We start from the raw sequence: 19,368 nt of genomic DNA, 5'->3' as shown, positions 1-19,368 counted from the left end.
GCTGCTTTTGAGGAAATTGACAACGTTTATATAAATACAACAATATTCCTATCAAAGTGGTCAACTTGGTAATTAATTTTGAAAATGAGATGCTTTAAATATATCCTTGTTAAGTTGACTTTGTAGAAGGAAGAAACATGTCGGCCATTTTTTAGATAGGTGACCCAGTGAGTCCTTACTCTCACTTTGGTGTCCCACCCTTGTTTTTAATACACCAGCAGACACCACTATTAAAAGTGTAGTTTAAACACCGGTAACTGCTTAGGTGTTTTTATATCTTCCCCTAGCTTAGCGGGATCCCACTTACTCCAGATAAATAATAATTTACGCACTCCCTCCCGTTCCTTTAACTGTGAGCTTGAGTCCACCCAGGTGGCACTGTCCTACCTGGGTGGGGCTAGGTGGTCAAATGATGAAGCATGACACTATATAGTGTGTGAGACCACCTAGTCCGTAAAGGAAATACCCCCTCCCTCTATCCATCACCATCCCACAGTACTCGCACTCCATGTTTTGAGACCCAGTAAGGTCTAGAAGCCCGTGGATAATCTCCTGTGGTTATAGCTCCTTATCATTAGTGAACCCCATACCCTTTTGTGTTTATTAAGTTGACATTGTGACTGAAAAGCTTATCCATTTCAGTTACCAAGTACTGCCTCTGGCGCCTGCAGTAATGGTTTGTATACTTTCAGAGCCAAGCAGCTTAAGGCTGAGGTCGACCTTGTTGGTTTCATTTTACAGAATAGCAAGGCAGCTTCAATATGGCAGACAATTATTTTTCTGTTTTTTAAATGATTTACTAATGCTGAAATCAAGAGTTATTCTATTTTAAAGTAACAGTCTCGTTCTTCATGTTTATAATTAAAATTAGTACAGTTTAATTGGCTATTTTGCTAAGTACATTTCTTTTGAAAACTTTAGTGGTTCAACTGAATAACACATTTTTGCTACTATCCCTCGGTGCCTAGTCTGCATTGCAACTAGGTTTACATTAGAACCTTCAATATAGTCAGTGCTGAATAATGAAGTACAAAGCAGTACTAGAGCAAAAAATAACGGACTTAAAATATTCCCTATGCATCAAACTAGATCTGAAACATCTTTAGTATCTCTTGCGCCAGTAGGTGGCATCAACTGGCCATGTCAGCATCGGTAGTAACATTGCTGTGCAAATATAAGCACTACCCTGGTGAACTGACATCAGTTTCTTTCGCACCTATTACTATGTCAAAAACACAGAGCCACGTAAAAATTAGTGTGTGACCAGTGTGCAGATTCTAATGGAATCTTCTAGATGAAAAGCACATTTAGCAGAGCTGGGAGGACAGGAAGGTGTGTGAGGAATCTGAAGTTCGATACAGTCACTCCCAGAAAAAACAATACCGAAAGCAAGTACCTTGTTCTGATAAGGGCTTCTAACCCCACCTTAGAATAGATACCTAGAAATACCCCCTCCCCCTCCACAGGTGGGTGTGGAAAGTGGTTCAAATCAAAAAGTCCTGTAGGACATAACATTCAAAATGCCTGTGTAAGGAAATGCCTCCTTGGCATGGTTGCCCCCTGACTTTTTGCTTTTGCTGATGCTATGTTTACAATTGAAAGTGTGCTGAGGCCTGCTAACCAGGCCCCAGCACCAGTGTTCTTTCCCTAACCTGTACTTTTGTATCCACAATTGGCAGACCCTGGCATCCAGATAAGTCCCTTGTAACTGGTACTTCTAGTACCAAGGGCCCTGATGCCAAGGAAGGTCTCTAAGGGCTGCAGCATGTCTTATGCCACCCTGGAGACCTCTCACTCAGCACAGACACACTGCTTGCCAGCTTGTGTGTGCTAGTGAGGACAAAACGAGTAAGTCGACATGGCACTCCCCTCAGGGTGCCATGCCAGCCTCTCACTGCCTATGCAGTATAGGTAAGACACCCCTCTAGCAGGCCTTACAGCCCTAAGGCAGGGTGCACTATACCATAGGTGAGGGTACCAGTGCATGAGCATGGTACCCCTACAGTGTCTAAACAAAACCTTAGACATTGTAAGTGCAGGGTAGTCATAAGAGTATATGGTCTGGGAGTCTGTCAAACACGAACTCCACAGCACCATAATGGCTACACTGAAAACTGGGAAGTTTGGTATCAAACTTCTCAGCACAATAAATGCACACTGATGCCAGTGTACATTTTATTGTAAAATACACCACAGAGGGCACCTTAGAGGTGCCCCCTGAAACTTAACCGACTGTCTGTGTAGGCTGACTAGTTCCAGCAGCCTGCCACACCAGAGACATGTTGCTGGCCCCATGGGGAGAGTGCCTTTGTCACTCTGAGGCCAGTAACAAAGCCTGCACTGGGTGGAGATGCTAACACCTCCCCCAGGCAGGAGCTGTAACACCTGGCGGTGAGCCTCAAAGGCTCACCCCTTTGTCACAGCCCAGCAGGGCACTCCAGCTTAGTGGAGTTGCCCGCCCCCTCCGGCCACGGCCCCCACTTTTGGCGGCAAGGCTGGAGGGAACAAAGAAAGCAACAAGGAGGAGTCACTGGCCAGTCAGGACAGCCCCTAAGGTGTCCTGAGCTGAGGTGACTCTGACTTTTAGAAATCCTCCATCTTGCAGATGGAGGATTCCCCCAATAGGGTTAGGATTGTGACCCCCTCCCCTTGGGAGGAGGCACAAAGAGGGTGTACCCACCCTCAGGGCTAGTAGCCATTGGCTACTAACCCCCCAGACCTAAACACGCCCTTAAATTTAGTATTTAAGGGCTACCCTGAACCCTAGAAAATTAGATTCCTGCAACTACAAGAAGGACTGCCTAGCTGAAAACCCCTGCAGAGGAAGACCAGAAGACGACAACTGCCTTGGCTCCAGAAACTCACCGGCCTGTCTCCTGCCTTCCAAAGATCCTGCTCCAGCGACGCCTTCCAAAGGGACCAGCGACCTCGACATCCTCTGAGGACTGCCCCTGCTTCGAAAAGACAAGAAACTCCCGAGGACAGCGGACCTGCTCCAAGAAAAGCTGCAACTTTGTTTCCAGCAGCTTTAAAGAACCCTGCAAGCTCCCCGCAAGAAGCGTGAGACTTGCAACACTGCACCCGGCGACCCCGACTCGGCTGGTGGCGATCCAACACCTCAGGAGGGACCCCAGGACTACTCTAAGACTGAGTACAAAAACCTGTCCCCCCTGAGCCCCCACAGCGCCGCCTGCAGAGGGAATCCCGAGGCTTCCCCTGACCGCGACTCTTTGAATCCTAAGTCCCGACACCTGGGAGAGACCCTGCACCCGCAGCCCCCAGGACCTGAAGGACCGGACTTTCACTGGAGGAGTGACCCCCAGGAGTCCCTCTCCCTTGACCAAGTGGAGGTTTCCCCGAGGAACCCCCCCCTTGCCCGCCTGCAGCGCTGAAGAGATCCCTAGATCTCCCATTGACTTCCATTACAAACCCGACGCTGGTCTCTACACTGCACCCGGCCGCCCCCGCGCTGCTGAGGGTGAAATTTCTGTGTGGGCTTGTGTCCCCCCCGGTGCCCTACAAAACCCCCCTGGTCTGCCCTCCGAAGACGCGGGTACTTACCTGCAAGCAGACCGGAACCGGGGCACCCCCTTCTCTCCATTCTAGCCTATGTGTTTTGGGCACCACTTTGAACTCTGCACCTGACCGGCCCTGAGCTGCTGGTGTGGTGACTTTGGGGTTGCTCTGAACCCCCAACGGTGGGCTACCTTGGACCAAGAACTAAGCCCTGTAAGTGTCTTACTTACCTGGTTAACCTAACAAATACTTACCTCCCCTAGGAACTGTGAAAATTGCACTAAGTGTCCACTTTTAAAACAGCTATTTGTGAATAACTTGAAAAGTATACATGCAATTTTGATGATTTGAAGTTCCTAAAGTACTTACCTGCAATACCTTTCGAATGAGATATTACATGTAGAATTTGAACCTGTGGTTCTTAAAATAAACTAAGAAAATATATTTTTCTATACAAAAACCTATTGGCTGGATTTGTCTCTGAGTGTGTGTACCTCATTTATTGTCTATGTGTATGTACAACAAATGCTTAACACTACTCCTTGGATAAGCCTACTGCTCGACCACACTACCACAAAATAGAGCATTAGTATTATCTATTTTTACCACTATTTTACCTCTAAGGGGAACCCTTGGACTCTGTGCATGCTATTCCTTACTTTGAAATAGCACATACAGAGCCAACTTCCTACAGCCTGTATTGACTGACCTAACTGCCCAAGCAGTATAGCTTTGTGATTGTGTGAAGGGACTTCCATGTAGCAGCTTGGCAGATGCCCAGGACATGTACCCCTGCATGCCAATGCAGTAGAAGTGACCGTAGCCCTCATAAGGCTGATTTTTGGCTAGTCCCTAGTAGATTTTAATGCAGAGTAGAACTCACCAAGAGATGGTCCGCTGCTGTCCTGCCTTGCCCTTTGTCATTCCAGTGAACTCGGCGAACACCTGATAACCATCTGATGGTGTTTGATATGAGAATGTAAAACGAAAGAGCTCTCTTTGGGTCCAGGCATTGAAGCCTCTTATTCCTTGGAGCTATGAGGCGGAGCAAAAAAAGCTGGCACCCCAGGGAGAAGTCCTGGGGTGCAAGCCAAATCAAGAGGCACCGGGCCTCCCGACAGAGTCCACAACCCCACCCAGCAATACCACATGGCAGTTGTGTTGTCCATGAACAGCCTGGATGGAAGGCTTTCAATGCATAGCAAATTGCTCTCATCTCCAGAATATTGATATGATGCCGAGATTCCAATGGAGATTAAGAGAAAATAGCCACCACAACCCAGAAATTATGCCTCTCCCAGATGACCGCCCCAACGCAGAAGTGATGTATCAGACACCACTGTCAACATTGGGTGGCAAATAGAGAAGGCCGTCCTGTGAACCAATCAAAGTTTGTCAGCCACCACTGCAGATCTTCTGCAGGTTCCTTTAAAAATAAAGAGCATGTCTCATATCTAAAATGTGGCACACAAAAAAAAAGTTTATGCTAGCACCAATCATCCACAAAGTGCAGAAATGGGAAAATTATGTGAATCAATCTCCCTTTATAATCCAAATTTAGCTAGGACAAGTACATAAAACCCTGAATTATTGACTAGATCTAGTAACTGGGATTCAAGTTTTGGCAGGCAAAAAATACGTACGCTTGCAGCAAATTGTCAGCAGGTAATGACTAACTGCAAACACAACTAAATCTGAAGTATCGGTTTTCAAAATCCTCAAAGTCACAAGATAGCAAGACACTCCAAGATTGAGACAACTAGGGTGAATCCACCTCCACCCGTGGTTAAGATAGGCTGAACAAAAAACAGGACAGGCTCTTCAGTCTCCAGAACAGCCTCACAACCCGAACATAAGTCAGAAACTAAAGTTGAATCGTGCTTCCAACCATGAGTAAAGGATCTCTGCAGTAAACATCCAAATCGGAAGCGTGCTTATAGACTTTTGGCCAATAAGGGTGTGATGTTATCCAGGTAGGTTTCAGAAAGTGGGGAGATTCGATATCAAGGAACTGGCTAAACTCCCCATTGTTTCAGTGGCAGGAGCTTGCTCATGAACAAATGTCCAGTACTTGGATTTCATAATATTAACCTCAACTTTATCTATGATTGCGGGTTTATCCCATAATCGTAGACCCAGTTTCTGGAACCAGTCATGAACAAATTTAAGCCAGGGAAGCTGTAGAACATTAGGTATAATGGGCAGTTCCTGTAAAGAGTCTCTATATTCCTGTAATTCTGGTGTAATCTACAGGCAGACCCAATAACGTAAAGGTGTTAATACTATTAAACTAGAGTCATTTAATGCGCAGGTCAAAGTTATGTTAAAAGGAGCGCTGACTAGATGAGCAAGAAGCTGTCTCACAAAGCAATTTTCAACAGGGGCTTACTGATAACTATCAGCAAAGCCCCAGACCTCCGCTCCAAAGAGTGCGGTGCTCTGGGTTTTTGGACTGTATACTTCTGGAGAAGGGGACACTAAGTGGGGGACGGTAGTTTTATATAATCACAAGGTAGCCCTAGATCTATGCTATATAAGGAGCGTGCTCTCGCGGAGTTGCAAGTCCCATCTGAACTTATCTGAGATTCTGACCCCAGGTAGTCAATAAAATTGACTCTCTCTACAAGTTCTTCTTCCGCTTTCACACTATGTTTTTGCAGCCCTTCTCCCACACACCATACTTTGTCTTGGTCGTATTTAGTACCAGGCCATGGGACCTACAGAAGCCCATGAAACTGTCCAGTAAAACCTGCAAACCCATTGGTGTTTTAGATATTAAGAGAGTCATCTGCAAAAGGCAGAATAGTGATTTTCTTGTTATTTAATGCAGGGGACTCATTCCGACATTCCAACGGTTCCTGCACAACATCATTCACGTACTGAGTAAACAAAGTGGGGGCGAAGATGCACCCCCGGCGCAACCCATGCCTAACCGGTGTGCGATCCGTTAGCTCCCCCTTGCTACCGCATCGGCGTGTAGTTCCCAGTGTGCTACTTGGCTATTAAGGCAAAAAAAATTCAGGAACGCCCAGTTTTAGCAGCACTCTCCACAGATTGCCACGCGGAACACGACTGAAGTCTGCCCTAAGATCGACAAGAACCACATACAAGTTTTGCTTCTGTAACCGTACATATTTCCAACAGAGAACAGCTAATCTCAAAACTTGATCACAAGTGCTTGTGTTAAGGCACAAAACCGCTTGAGGCAGACAGGAGGCTTTTATTCCTCAGCCCATGATAGAAGTTTATCAAAAACTTGTCAGGTAAAACATTTTTACAAGTTCAAGGCCTTTAACTGTAAGGCATGCAAGTCTAGCTTTGGCTGCTTTTCACTACATGTTTAACCACTACCTCCTTGGTGGAAACTAATTTCTTAGGATTACTTTTTTCGTGTAATGTGATATCTTGTCATCCCCTCTAATTGAGGAATATTCCACTGTTCGTCATCAACCGCAGTAAGCTCTTTAGTGTAGGGAGACAGCTCTAAAAAGGTATTGAAGTCACCTCCCACTACTACCTTAGAATTCTGCTGATACAAGCCAAGCATATCATCTAAAAGGGCTGAAGCAGAAGAATCCATAACTGCAGGTAGCGGTCTAACAGATATTGATAAGTGACAGTTGCTATCCTGTCAGAAACTTTATTAAGACCCCCAACAAATCGTTAGAAGCCATCTTCAGACCTACATGGCTACACTGTAAATCATTCCTTTTCAGAATAAGTAGTTCACCACCTTAATGATGGAACATAAGGCAGATAGATTCTTAGAACAGCAGCTTTACCAGGTAAATAATCCTTCCCCTCTCCTGCTGCTGCCCTAAAGATGTGCATGTACAGACTTTCTGAGGTTTAATTTCCCCCTTAACTTTCCAGGGCTCAACTGGTCTTTTGAACCCTCCTGTGTGGGCCACAGTGTGTGTAACTACCCACCCAGAGCCCACACCATTTGAGGTGAGGGGCGGAGGGGAATCTCGGGAAGAAGACATCATCCCACTCATGTGCAGTGAAGAGCAACTACTTTACTGTACAGTCCTTGACCCCTGGCAGCAAGTACATGTGCAACAACACTGACTTTTCATTAATTCTGAGATCTGCATAGCAATACAAACTAGCAGCGTTCGGATACTTTCCATCTTCTGATGTAAAGAAACACTAACAGCACCTTCAGATGCTATTGCTACATTTTCAGAGGGCCCGCTAGCTTTGACAACAACCCACTTAGGCAGGAAAAGGGTTTCGGGGTCCTTGCAAGATAGGTTTACTCTTCTAGCTACGCTCACGGAGGAAAACCTATTAGCACATGGAACATTAGTGATGATGTAGACTTAGGCTCGTAGAAGAGGCTTCGGTGCCACTAGGCTATGCAGAATCCAAGGGCTCGCCCATTTCTACAGGTCTCCGGGAGCCAGCTAACCATCCTTTTGTTGAACCTGCATTTCCATAACATGTCAGGAACCTTAGTTAGATGTAGCCTGCCATTTATTGATGTAGTCTTTGTGCTTAAAATTGAAGACGTTCATTCTATCAGATGGTCAATATAATTGAGAGTGCAATTACTGGCAGCAGCAGTGTTTTTTTTTTTTTTTATGTTTAGCAGCTGTGGGGGATTTTGAACTTTCTACCGTCTGCCGGTTGCCCATTTTTATCAATAGGCAAGCACAATCAACAGGGGCAGGCAATATGTCAATCAATATGGACCACACACTCACAAGAAGAAACAGTCAAACTTACATAAGTGTCCTGATTTCAAGACCCAAATTGCAGAAGAACAAGAGAGGGCCCAGTCCAGCCCCCTCTGGGTGATGAAAGGTAAAGACGGGCCAGATCCTTGCCTAGGCACATCCCACCAGTTTTTTTTTGGCACCAGAAAGTAGAAGTAGTAATCACAGCCTACTTTTGGATCAGAGACCATCTGGTTGGCTCCTTTGGCCAAAAGAGCCTGCACTTCCTGATGGAGCAAAGAGGTGATTCTCTGTCAGTTGTTCATGGGATTGAGGCAAAGGCGGAGGGGTGTCCACAAATGGGAGGGTGAACCTATTCCACAGACTTTGAAGCACCCACTTGTCAGGAATAACTGCAGACCACTGGGAGAGGTATTACCTAATCCTGTCTCCAACGGGAGGGCTGTGCTGGATGGAGGGTATACTAAAGAAGCTTCGCCGCCGCTACCAGTGTGGTGGGGGACTCGACAGCTCGCTGGGCCTGGCTCCTGCATCCTTTATAAGATCTGCAACCCCATCAAAGAAAGGACTGGGCAGGATGTTGTACTGGCAGGTAGGGATGGCATAGCAGGTGCCCATAGTACCCCAATCACATCTGCATCAACAGCGAAAGAACTGCTGATGACACCAGACAGCCAGAGGAAGCCCAAGAGAACGAGCGGTGACATGCCTCTCTTGTAAGCACTTGTGCGTCAAGTCCACTTTACAACCAAATACGGGGGGAGCCAAAGGGCTTGGCGATCAGGGATGCCTGGACATCCCCCACTGGACCGCAAACAGGTATGACAATGCAGTGTATCCGTAGAAGCCATGGCTTTGCCTAGGGAGTCTGCTATGTCCAGCCCGCACATGATGGTGATCTTTGCTGCGTCTTGGCCATCCACAAGGACTTGGTTGATGATGGCACATACCTCCTCAGGAAGCAGAGAAAGCACCTGGGCAACAGAGTCCCATAATGTATGGGAATAAAGGCCCAAGAGGCATACAGTGTTCACTACCCTCAAGGCAATGTTAAAAAATATATATGCTTACTAAAAGGTGCCAAGCCTCTTGGATACCCTTCCTGGTGAGGGGGAAGGGAACGGAGTTGGGGTGACCTTAAAGATAGGAGGCCTGCACAACTGGCTCTCAGGGGAGGGATGTTGGAAGAGGAAGGCTTGTCTCCTGGGGCAGGACGATGGCAAGAACAATTTTGCAGTGCAGAGGTAGCCCTGTTCTAGGATTAGCCAAGGCCGCCAGGAGAACATCGATGAGAACTTCATTGAAGAGGAGAAAGGGCTCAGGCAAACCTGCTCCCGAGTGAAGCACCTCTGCCAAGATGTTGGTCCTCAACTGTTGGCAGCTGCCCAGTGCATCACAGTGGTGAAGGATGCCTTCCTTAGAGAACGGGCCCAGAGGGGACGCAGGCCAGAGTTTGGGGAAGTGGCAAAACCACTGCAGTCACCCAGCTCCGCATGCCAGTTTTCACCTTGATCAGGCTCCTCCTTCGTAAGACCAAACCCTTCATCCATATCTTTCCCTTCAGGGAGGAAAGGACTATCAAGTGGTGGAAAGTATAGGGCTTCGTAGGGTCTGGACTGCGCCAGTTCAGAGTTGGGGATGAAGATAGGCTCATTGTCAAGTGGCACAGGAGCCAGATTGAAAGGCGGCACTTGTAGTGGCGGCAGTCTGGACGCAGATCCAGAGGGCCCATCTGGCATCCGGGGAGGACCTGCTGGAAGTAACCCACTGGCTCCATGGGGCAGCCGATGCACCAGAAGTATTAACTGGCCCAAAGATGGCATTGCAGAACTCTCAATTGGGCAGGCGCCGTTCTGGAGAACTCAAGGTAACGGAGTGAGCCCTGGCTCCAGCTCTGCAAATAGAGTTCGGGTGCAGGGCCTAAATGCACGACATTTCGCTTACCAGACTTTGTGGCTATTGGGGGGGGGGGGGGTGATCTTAAAGCGCAAAGATGATCATCTGCATTAACAATGCTAACATATTCCCCAGGAACAGAAAGAAGCCTGTTTCTGCCACATCAGAAAGAGCTTTATCGCCAATTTGCAAAACATGGTGGGTGTATCAACTTGCATTCAGCACAAGCCTTGGAGTTGTGACTCAACCCCAGGCACCAGAGAAAAACCAAGCAGAGATCAGACAACATCTGCCTGTGACATTCCCCGCAAGGTGTAAACCTTGAAGGTTTCATAAGGGACATGTTTCCAAGTGCACGGAGATAAACAACTCAAAAATAGTTGACAAAAAAGTAGAAAGTGACACTGAAAAAGACCGAGGGCCCGTGGCTAAGATGGCGGGTGAGTAGGACATGCTTCTCAACCACTCTGTCCCCGCCCCCACTATCACCTTACTTCAGCACCCCTTCTGCCCATCTGCTTACCTCTTCCGAGTTCCTGGTTTCCTGGAGGCTAGCTCCTACACTGGTGGTCTCAGATCGTCTCTCTGGAGCTGCCCGGTGAATAAGGTCTACCCGGCCTGGATTCCTTGTAAGGCTTTGTCAGCGGCTGCCACGACAGGCTCCGCAACCAGACACTGATGGCCATCTTTGTTAAGTAGACACACCCCCATCCAGATTGCCTCCGGCAATGGTGGGGGCCAGTGCATGTGTGGAGCCCTGGTGGGCCCCACCCAGGCGGCGCCACCTCTCCCTAGACTGCGAGTGGGGTTGCGACATACAAGGCAGCAGAGGACCTCGTAACAGTCCAGAAGTAGGTGCACAGCGCTCCTGAGAGGCTCGCTAGCTCACCGTGGTGGGAATAGAGCCACAGTCCCCCACTCTCATCAACGTGAGGACTCGCACAAATGCTGATAGAGGGTGAGGGGTCAAGGATGCCAACGGGGTGGGGGAGTGGAGGGAGGTTTCAGTTCAGCCAGGGACAAGGTTCTCCAGCATAGGCCCAAATGAAAGGGACCTGCAGGACTCCAACAACAGCGACCCTCCTCTCTCATCAAGGCTCTTAATAACTGGGACCATCAGCCTGCGGCCGGAGCAACCGCCATGCCACCCTAGGCCCCCAATTGCCTGGACCTGGACCTCTGGAACTGGTGGGCTGACCCGCCGCAGAGAGAATGGACAATGAAGCCAGGGATTGTGCTTTGCAGTACCCACTGGTAGGCCCCCCTATGCCTTTGGGGCCTAGCCAGCTGCCAGTCTAAAGTGGCCTAGGGGGGGCGCCATTTCCCTTGCACGCTCAGCCCTCCATTGTAAAGTTCTTCTTTTAGGCATGGTTACCCGCACTTTTTGCCTGTTGTAAGTGTGCTTAGACTGTTTTCACTGAGATCCTCCTAACCAGATTCTCAGGGACTGTGCTCTCCTTTAAATTTGGTCACCTGGGTACCCTTTAAACCCCACAATGTGCATACTGGTGTAACCTTTTAAGTCCCCTAGTATATGGTGCTTGGGTACCCAGGGCATTGGTACACCAGGGGTTTAATGCTATCTGTATTTAACCACCAATTCCATCTTGACCACTAACTCCATTTTGTGCTGTGCTTCGCTTCAAATGCGTCACATCAGTGGTGCAGGTATTTTTCCATGCACAGCTTGTTCCCAACATTGAACGTGTTTTTGCTTTTCTTACCACGGAAGGGAACTTCACATGGGGGAATGCAACGCGCTAACAGTGTACAAGGATGAGAATGTTTATAGCAGAGAAGAGTACGGCTCTGTCTTGGAAATGCATCGTGGGATCTGGCCAATCCTTTTTTGTGTTTTCAACCTTAATCAAGTACAGCCGGCGCTTGAATTTTACAACTTACTTGAAGGGAGGAGGGAGGTTACGAGAACCCTACTCTTAAGTTTGCTTAAGGTATATAAAGGTGGGGAAGTTCGGCCCGGAGGCAGAAGAAACTCATTTCTGAGGGTGGACACATTGCTCAGAAAAATCAGAGTCCCACTGGGGAAAATGTTTCCTGTCTCAGCTGTCCAGGGTTCCACAGCTTGAGTTGGCCAGGATAAAGATGTTGGATTTGATCCCCCATGGTGAAGCATTTTTTTCTCAATTATCTAGCTTTACTGTGTGCATGCATAGATATATTTACTGCATACATATTCATTGTTGTTTTTGGATTATTATTATTCAACTGCTGTGATTATTTTTAGTAGCTGCACTTGTTTTGCTGCATTAAAGTTAATGCTCACGTTAATATTTTTGCATACTTTTGTTTGAATCCTGGGAAATGCCTTGATAAAATCATTACTCAGACTAAGAGTAATGCATGCTTTGCATTCTTGAGCCTTGTTCGCTCTTCAGTTTGAAGCTAAGCAGAACAAGGGGTCATAAATGGGCTGCAGCATATATTATGCCACCTATGGGAGCCCATGCAAACTGTCTGCAGGCCTGCCACTTGCAGCCTGTAAAAAAAGAAACAAAAAAATTGCAGGCCCCCTTTCACTGCTGGTCACTACACTAGGTCACTTTAAGTCACCCCTATGGTAGGCCCTTCCAGCCCTAAGGACAGGGTGTAGGTCCCTGTGTGTGCCCCTCCTCTGCAAGAGCAGGGGTGCCCCTACAAACTCCAGTTCCAAACTCCTGGACCTCATAAGTGCGGGGAAGCCATTTTAGCTATGTACTGGCCATAGGTCACTACCTATGGTCCAGCGACATAATGGTAACTCTGAACCTAGGCAGGTTTGGTAACAAATGTGTCGGAATCATACGCCAATACTGAAGTCAGTATTGGTGCCATTATTCCATGCACTTTGGGGGCTCCTTAAAAGACGGCCACTAACAGATAAGTTTCTGACCACATGGGGTGACAGCCTTTGTGCTCTTTGGGGTCAGAACCAAAGCCTGCTCTGGGTGAAGGTGCTTCACACCTACCCCCTGTAGGAACTGCAACAACTAGTAGGGAGCCTCAAAGGCTCAGGCCTCCTGTTACAGTGTCCCAGGGTACTCCAGCCAGTGGAGATGCCCACCCCCGGACGAAGCCTCACTTTTGACAGCATGTCTGGCAGAAAGTTAGGAAAATCCAAGGAGTGACCACTGCAGCTTGGACCACCCCCAAGGTGTCCAGAGATTAAGTGATCCCCTCCATGCAGAGTGCCCAATCTTGCTTTGGAGGATAGTATCCAATAGGGATAGGAATGTGCCCCCCACTTCCCCAAAAGGGGTGTGCACAGGAAGGGTGTAGTCATCCTCAGGGACAGTAGCCACTGTCTACTGCCCTCTTACCCCTGTAATGCCCCTAAAACTAGTATTTAGGGGCACCCCTGATCCTTGCTTTTCAGATTCCTGGCAACCTCAAGAAGAAGGACTGCAGAGACGACCCAAACAGTGAAGACTCCAGACGACAAATGACTTGGTCCCAGACTTCCGAGTGCCCCCAGTTCTTATAAGATTCCATCGAAAACCCGACACCAACTTTGACCAGTGGACATTCTAACCCCCAAATCTTGGGATTATAAGTCAAGTCTGCGCCTGTCCGTGCCTGGACTGCGCCACCCCCCCTGGTCCGCACGACCCCCGCACCACCAGACGCCTCTACACAGCCAACCAGCTCAACGCTCTCAACCCCGCCGCTTCACAACATGCTTCCAAGCCTCACCGAAGAACACCAAAGGACCCTTCTCCTGCTGCACCTGCGACAGAACGAGGAAACCTCCAACAACTGGTGCTAACCACCTCCACTGCATACGCCTCAATACACGCTCCGCACGCAAGCACGCCATTGAACTCTGGGACCTGCTCGACACCACCACCCCAGACGTAGCCTTCCTGACTGAAACCTGGTGGAATGACTCTTCAGCACCTGAAATCGCCATAGCCATCCCGGAAGGCTACAAGATCACCAGAAGGGATCGCGCCAACAGAATCAGAGGAGGAATAGCCATCGCCCACAAATCCACCCTCAAAGTCTACACCCACACGGACGACACCCTCAAGACCGCCGAACACCTTCATTTCCGAATCCACACAGACCCCCAACACCACCCTCAGAGGAACGCTCATCTACAGACCCCCCCGGGCCACGAGCTCCCTTCAGCGACTCCATCGCCGACCTCACCAGAATCCACGCGCTCTCATCGACGGACTACATCCCCAATTTCCACTTGGAGAACAACAACGACACCAACACCGCATCTCTGATCGACAACCTCTCCAACCTCGGCCTCAGACAACTTGTCACCACACCCACCAACAGCGCCGGCCACACGCTTGACCCGATCTTCTCCGCAAGCACCCACGTCACCTTCAACCACCACCGAACTTCACTGGACCGATCACCACTGCATCCACTTCACATTCAAGAAGAATATCGAGCACCACCGCACCAAACAACCACCCCGCCGTCACTAGAGCAAAGTCACTGAAGACCAGCTTACCAGCACCCTCGCCCAGAACCCACCCACCGACTCCACCGACCCAGACACCGCCGCACTCAACCTCCGACAGAGGATCAACGACGGCGCCAACACCCCCGCACCACTCAAGAGATCCACAGTTAACCAAGAAAGAAAAAAAGCCGCCTGGTTCACAGACGAACTCCTCACCTCCAAACGCGTCTGCCAGAAACTAAAAAAAGAAATGGCTCCTCAACACACACCCGACAGCCTTACAGCCCACAAGAATGCCACTCGCAAGCACCACCAGCTAATCAGACTAGCCAAGCGATCCCACTTCACAGAACGCCTGAACAGCAACGCACACGACGGCAAAGAGCTCTTCTGCATTGTGAAAGAACTCTACAACCCCAGCGCCAACGGCATCCCACCATCTCAAGAACTCTGCGACACCTTGTCCACCTTTTTCTATCAAAAGATCGCCGACCTCCACAACACCACGCCCACGACGAACCCCACCCCCGAAAAGTCAACCTGCACCAACCGCTTGACCGCCTGGACCAACGTAGACGACTCAGAAACACGCAAGATCATGAATTCCATCCACTCAGGATCTCCATCAGACCCATGCCCCCACCACGTTTTCAACAAAGCCGACTCTTCCATCGCCCCCCAACTTCAAAAGGTCAAAAATATCCTTCGAAACTGCGACATTCCAGGAAAGCTGGAAGCACGCCGAAATCCACGCCCTCCTTAAAAAAACCAAAGCAGACCCCAACGACCTCAAAAACTTCCGACCGATCTCCCTGCTCCCCTTCCTGGCGAAGGTCACTGAGAAAATCGTAAACGCTCAGCTAACCCACCACCTCGAGGACAACTCCATCCTGGACCCCTCCCAGTCCGGTTTCAGACGTAACCACAGCACCAAGACAGCCCTTATCGCCGCCACAGACGACAACAGACAGCAAATGGACAACGGCGAAACCTCAGCCCTCATCCTTCTGGACCTATCCGCCGCCTTCGACACGGTCTGCCACCGCACCCTGAAAACACGCCTCCACGAAGCCGGAATACAAGGAAAAGCCCTCAACTGGATCTCCTCATTCCTCTCCGGCAGAACCCAGAGAGTCCGCCTCGCACCCTTCCGCTCCGAAGCCACCAACATCATCTGCGGCATCCCCCAAGGCTCCTCACTGAGCCCGACACTGTTCAACATCTACATGGCCCCCCTCGCACAACTGGCCCGTCAGCACAACCTCAACATTCTCACTTACGCCGACGATACCCAGCTCATCCTCTCCCTCACCAAAGACCGCGCACCGCCAAAGCCAACCTCCACGAAGGAATGAAGTCCATCGCCGAATGGATGAGAAGCAGCCGCCTGAAGTTGAACTCTGACCAGACGGAGGTCCTCATCCTCGGACGCACCCCCTCCGCCTGGGACGACTCCTGGTGGCCCACCTCACTGGGAGCCCCGCCAACACCTACCGACCACGCTCGCAACCTGGGCTTCATCCTCGACTCCTCCCTCTCCATGTCCAAACAGGTCAACGCAGTTTCTTCCTCCTGCTACAACACCCTCCGCATGCTCCGCAGAATCTACAAATGGATCCCGACAGAGACAAGAAGAACGGTAACCCAGGCCCTCGTCAGCAGCAGGCTAGACTACGGCAACGCACTCTACACAGGCATCCCAGCAAAAAACATACGACGCCTCCAACGCATCCAAAACGCCTCCGCCCGACTGGTCCTTGACTGCCACATCTCCCACCACCTGAGAGACCTCCACTGGCTCCCCGTGGACAAGATGACCCACTCAGATGTCAACCACTGTAGATGTTCTTTTTCGAAATGTTATTGTCGGTTCGATGTTATTTCCCTTTTATCGTTCTTGGGGTTGTTATTCCTTCAACTTACACAGGGACAACCTTGTACCCCAGTCTGGGAGGAGCATGGTCCAACAAGCTTGGCCCACCCTATCAGACTCCCCGTTTCCCAGAACAGAGTCAGACATGTCCTTAGAACCCCAATGAGACATAGCTATGGACCTTAAGGCAGTAAGCCTCAATATCAGAGGCCTCAACAACCCATTAAAAGCGACAGGCCATCCTGTCCCTACTGGAGCGCTGGTATGCCTCCTGTTAGCTCAGGACATTTCCCGCATGTACTCCCCCTTCTTCCCCAGGCAGTTGAAGTCCTCAGGGCCCTCCTAAAGGGGGAGTTCCATCCTATTCTCCTCCCGGTTTAGGGTTATCCTCATTTGTAAAGTCACTGAGATAAGGGGGCAACTCTTGGCCTAACGCCTTAAGTTAGGGACCTTCCACTTCACACTAGCTTGTATTTACGCTCTCAATGAACCACAAGAACCATTTCTTCTTGGTGCGCATGCACCCTTCCTCCAAATATCGCAGCAATTCTGATAGGTGGCAACTTAAACTTAGTGAAGGACAACATTCTTGACCGCAGCCAAACTCTTTGACCCAGTAGGTTCCTTGTCTCCTCAAAGAATCTGGTGGCTCGCAGACTGCGGCCTTGTGGATGTCTGGCGAGCACTACACCCCACCACTGGGGACTACACACACTACTCTGCAATGCATAAAACATGCTTTTATCAGCTACTTCTTGGGAACCGCCCACCTTTCAACAAATTACTAGCAACTCAACCATCAAACCTAGATCCCTCTCAAAGCACGTCCTTCTTGTCTCACCATGCACCTAGGCCCTGCACATGATGCAACCCCTCACTAGCAGCTTAGGGACTCGCTGCTTCAGCAAATGGTCGCACCTACCCAGAAGGTGATCATGGACTACCTACAAACTACAACGACCGAGTTCCCCTGATGTCCCTATGGGAGGCCATAAAGCTGGTAATCAAGGGGGAACTCACTGCTATCTGCTTCCAAGAACTGTCTGTAAAGAGTAAAAAGGGAACTCCAACTGAAGGTCTTCAAGCAGTAAACGACCGACAAGCACTCCAGGGCCTCTCGCATATGGAAAGAACTTTAACGTATGCATGCTCTCCTCAAACAATTAGACCTGGACAGAGAAGAATATGCCCTCACTCATCTAAGACAGAAGTTCTACTTGGGTGGGAATAGCTGGCTCATTGCTTGCAGACCAAAGATACAATCTAGGTCCATCCACACTATCCACCCTACTTCCACTACAGAAGCGCATTCAGATTCCCAGATTGCAGACGCCTTCCACTTTTTAAAAAATTTTTTTTATTTTATAAACAAATCTCTTTACTCAGCAGCTCCAGGTGCCCCAGTAGATTCCTCTGACTACCTTTCCTCTTACCCTCCTATCCCACTCCCATCACACTGTGCAGACGCTACTGACAGCCCCATATGCATTGAAGAAGCAATCTCCACCATTGCAGGTCTCAAACCAAAGAAATCTCCAGGCACAGATGGCTGTTCTCGCAACTATCCCCCAGGGCCTGCCTTTTTTTATTAATTTTGTTATTTTTATTTTTTTAAAGGTGGGAGTCCACCCAATTCACCCTCCACTCACAAATGTGTGTCACAGACAAAGTCCCGGGGCCTCCATCGACCTGGCATGCTGAGGCAGGTGGCACTGTTCCCACCTGGAGTGAGAAGCTATTTATGCTACTCACTCCAGGCTCTGTAATTCTTTGTTCCGTTTCCATGCCTGCATCAGTGCGGGCAGGGAAATAGAATACATGTCTGCTCCTAGCTGGCACGAACATTTCTAAAGGTCCCGCTCACTGGGAGCGGACTGCGTTTGCTCTTGTTTTGGCAGGAGATTAAAAAATTATCTACACAAGTTTCCCTGCCCGCATCTGCGCAGGCGGGAAACTATTGTGTCCCAGGTAATCGGGTCCAGGCGCAAAATACGGCTCATTGGGCAACGTGCCCCCTCCCTGTATTTATTCATCTGAACCCCAGTGGATGCTTTCCATGGGGGTAGTAAATGACCAGGGGTGGGGCGGGTGTCCCCTTCCCTTTAATTAAATTATGGGGCGCCAGGCCATCATTTTGGGAGGTTTTTTTTTTTTTGCTGCCTGGGGGGGGGGGGGATAAGATAGATAATATATATATATATATTATATTATATATATATATTTTTTTTTTTACTTGGGTTCAAGGGACTCTCGCAAGAGTACCTCAAACCCAACCACCCAGATATACAAATATTTGTAACCTTAATTTCTCAAAAATTACTGAATGAATTTACACCGGGTTACAAAACACAAAGTCTGCGGATCAAGATTCCTGCCAAATTTGGTTTAATTCGGTTCAGCATTTTTTGAGGTAGGGCTTCTAAAAAAAAAAAAAAAAAGGAAACCCCACATGGGGATTTTGCGGTTTGGTATCCCCTCGTTTCTTGTGCCCTTCTTCACAGATCAACTTAAATCTTTCCATGCCTAAACTAGTCAAATAGTAGCACCTTTCTGTAGTTTTGTGGAAATGCGGGGTCAAAGTTATTAGCAACACAAAAATGCATTTTATGGAACCTCTGCATGCAATTTTCCCATGAATATTGATTAAAGTAACAGCTGCTGAACGGAATTACACCAAATTGAACAGAAAGCTAGCTCTTTACCCAGAGAAGGTGCTTTGGTATAAATCGGTTCAGAAGATTCAGAAGATTGAGAAATTAAGGATTAAAATGTATGTGTATATATATATATATATATATATATATATATATATATATATATATATATATATATATATATATATATATATATATATATATATATATATATAGAGAGAGAGAGAGAGAGAGAGAGAGACACGCAGCAGTACTATGGGACAGATAGATCTAAAAATAAGATCTGATTGTGCCCGTCACATCAACTAAGATGGTAGGCAGCCATTT

At 48.5% G+C, this 19,368-nt stretch overlaps 1 protein-coding gene across 6 annotated transcripts in view; it reads right to left on the bottom strand.

The window, feature by feature from the left end:
• LOC138304418 (C-terminal-binding protein 2) overlaps positions 1-19,368 on the bottom strand; it is a 200,388-nt gene that overhangs the window by 139,749 nt on the left and 41,271 nt on the right. The window lies entirely within an intron of this gene.

The sequence above is a fragment of the Pleurodeles waltl genome, chromosome 7, assembly GCF_031143425.1.
Source record: "Pleurodeles waltl isolate 20211129_DDA chromosome 7, aPleWal1.hap1.20221129, whole genome shotgun sequence".
Taxonomy (NCBI): domain Eukaryota; kingdom Metazoa; phylum Chordata; class Amphibia; order Caudata; family Salamandridae; genus Pleurodeles; species Pleurodeles waltl.
Note: the sequence above shows the minus strand (reverse complement) of the source record. Positions and strands in the feature narration are given on the sequence as shown.